This window comes from Molothrus ater, unplaced genomic scaffold, assembly GCF_012460135.2.
Source record: "Molothrus ater isolate BHLD 08-10-18 breed brown headed cowbird unplaced genomic scaffold, BPBGC_Mater_1.1 matUn_MA646, whole genome shotgun sequence".
In the NCBI taxonomy this organism is placed as follows: domain Eukaryota; kingdom Metazoa; phylum Chordata; class Aves; order Passeriformes; family Icteridae; genus Molothrus; species Molothrus ater.
The window spans coordinates 6,527-9,629 of NW_023416807.1; the positions used below are offsets into that span (position 1 = coordinate 6,527).

A 3,103-nucleotide genomic window follows, 5' to 3' on the forward strand; every position below is an offset into this window, starting at 1 on the left:
TAATCCATCTGAATCTGAAAAAAATGTCAGGACAAGAGTCAAGCTTTTGCAGGAAAACTTAAGAGCTCCAGATATCCTGTGTCCATCTACAAATCCCACCTAGAGTCCAACTACACCCCACATTACAAACTTCAAGTCCCCGGGACTTCTCCTATTGCACCAGGCTATGCAGCAGGGCAGAGCAGCTCCGGCACAAATGTGTGTGCAGACACCCGTGACACGGGACAGACAGGACGTGACAAACAACGGGGACACAACATGGACAGAAATCTCCTGGCAAGGAAAATGGCTGCGAGGACTGAGAGAATGCAAAAGGAGATGACCGAGGGGAGACCGATGGTGAGCTGATGAGGCTCAGAGAAACCTGGAGGAAGAAGATGCTAACCGAATGATTTATTCCAAAAACTGCAAAGATGGATGCCCGAGAATCCTACAGCCAGAAGCCTCTACCTGCCCTCACCTTCTCACAAGTCCTAGTCCACCATAATGGATCCTGGCGGGACATAGCTGTCCATACAGCGCAGAACAAGACCTGAAAAGGCATCTGACCGGATGCTTCTAAAGAGACAAGAGAGTCTGATGCCTGTCTGAGCTCCTGAGTCCAAAGTTCCATGGCTTGGCTGCCAGGCCAAAGAATGCAGACAGCACAGATGCTAACAATGATGCCAGGGTTTCTGACAGGCCCCTCAAAGACCTAAGGTAAAGGACATGACATATCCAAACAACACATAATACACAAAAGACAAGTGACACGATACACACCAGGACTGCTCTGCCCTGCGCACCTCAGCACTGTGATCCAAAGCCAGGCTTTGCTTTTATGGGGCCTAAGGGTGTGCACTTCATGGACACCCCTCCCATGTCCAAAGGAGACTCAAAAACCCCTCCCAGTAATTCCCAAACCAGCACCCTGCTTGCATCCCCTCTGTGGGTCGTGGCCCTCTACTTATCTCTCGCACTCCTGGGGATGCCAGTCTCGGCTGCAAAGAAAGGCCACCTTGTCAGCCAGGAAGGTCCTGCTGGCACCAGGCTGGTGTCTCTCAGACAGCTATATTAAAGAAAATCAAACATCAGTGCCCGATCTTGGCAGCCCCTCGGCCAAAACCCCACAAATCTGCTACTCACAGTGCTCCTAAGAACGCTCAGCCGCTAGGGCCGCACGCTTCGGGCACGCTTGGAGACCGAGGCCGTCATCACAGGGGGTGCCTGGGTTAAGAGGAGATGAGGTGATTTGGCATGGCTGAAACCTGAGGGGACCCTCGCTCCTCCTCCCTACTTCCCCGACTCACCGCAACTCCTTGGCAGCTGCTGAAGGCCACCTGGATGGCACCTTTAAATAGAAGAGTTCAGGGCTTCATCACCAGGTCCTGTAACGCGTCCACAGGGCTCACACGTGCAGGGAACCCGGTGCATCGGCCGGCTGGTGACGGGCGCTCGGCAGGCTCCGAGTGGATTGCCTAAAGCACAAAAAAGAGAATGGAAGCTTAGAGCAGCACCAGAAACTGAGACCTGAGCAATAACAGCTACTTCTCTCCACTGCTCACCTTGACTGCTGGTATCCAGATTTACTTCCTAAAAAGAAAGACAAAGAACAGAGCTGTAACAGAGTCACCACATACACTTCTGCTGCAGAGACAAATGGTGCCTCACCTGCTCGGGGGAAACCACTCACCCGGGATGGGGGCCTCTGGCACACATTTAATCCATCTGAATCTGAAAAAAAATGTCAGGACAAGAGTCAAGCTGTTGCAGGATAACTTAAGAGCTCCAGATATCTTGTGTCCATCTACAAATCCCACCTGGAGTCCAACTACACCCCACATTACAAACTTCAAGTCCCTGGGGCTTCTCCTGTTGCACAGGGCTATGCAGCAGGGCAGAGCAGCTCCGGCACAAATGTGTGTGCACACACCCGTGACACGGGACAGACGGGACGTGACAGACAACGGGGACACAACACGGACAGAAATCTCTGGGCAAGAAGGATGACTGCAAGGACTGAGAAGATGCCAAATGAGATGACCGAGGAGAGACTGATGGTGAGCTGATGAGGCTCAGAGAAACCTGAAGGAAGAAGATGCTAACTGAATGATTTATTCCAAGAACTGCAAAGATGGATGCCCGAGAAACCTACGGCCAGAAGCCTCTACCTGCCCTCACCTTCTCACAAGTCCTAGTCCGCCATAATGGATCCTGGCGGGACATAGCTGTCCATACAGCTCAGAACAAGACCTGAAAAGACATCTGACCGGATGCTTCTAAAGAGACAAGAGAGTCTGATGCCTGTCTGAGCTCCTGAGTCCAAAGTTCTATGGCCTGGCTGCCAGGCCAAGGAATGCAGAGATCACAGATGCTAACAATGATGCCAGGGTTTCTGACAGGCCCCTCAAAGACCTAAGGTAAAGGACATGACATATCCAAACAACACATAATACACAAAAGACAAGTGACACGATACACACCGGGACTGCTCTGCCCTGCGCACCTCAGCACTGTGATCCAAAGCCAGGCTTTGCTTTTATGGGGCCTAAGGGGCTGCTTCATGGACAGCCCCATCTGCAAAGGAGACTCAAAAACCCCTCCCAGTAATTCCCAAACCAGCACCCTGCTTTCATCCCCTCTGTGGGTCGTGGCCCTCTACTTATCTCTCGCACAGCTGGGCATGCCCATCTCAGGTGCAAAGAAAGGCCACCTCGTCAGCCAGGAAGGTCCTGCTGGCACTGGGCTGGTGTCTCTCAGACAGCTGTATTAAAGAAAATCAAACATCAGTGCCCGATCTTGGCAGCCCCTCGGCCAAAACCCCACAAGTCTGCTACTCACAGTGCTCCTAAGAACACTCAGCTGCTCGGGTCGCACGTGTCGGGCACGCTCGGAGACCGAGTCCGTCGTCACAGGCGGTGCCTGGGCTAAGAGGAGATGAGGTGATTGGGCATGGCTGAAACCTGAGGGGACCCTCGCTCCTCCTCCCTACTTCCCCGACTCACCGCAGCTCCTCGGCAGTTCCTGACCCGGAACTCAGGGCTGGCGAGAGCGGCAAACCCGGTCCATCTGCCGCAGGGGATGGGAGCTTGGCGTGCTCCGAGCGGATGGCCTAAGGCACAAA

General features: G+C 53.3%; 1 long non-coding RNA gene across 1 annotated transcript; it reads right to left on the reverse strand.

Moving 5' to 3' along the window:
- Window positions 1-1,154: 1,154 nt before the first annotated feature.
- LOC129047138 (uncharacterized) lies at window positions 1,155-2,586 on the reverse strand. Its single transcript, XR_008509133.1, has 3 exons — window positions 1,673-2,586; window positions 1,545-1,572; window positions 1,155-1,457 (listed from the first exon to the last, which is right to left on the reverse strand). It is a non-coding gene; the product is annotated as an uncharacterized LOC129047138 (long non-coding RNA).
- Window positions 2,587-3,103: the final 517 nt, after the last annotated feature.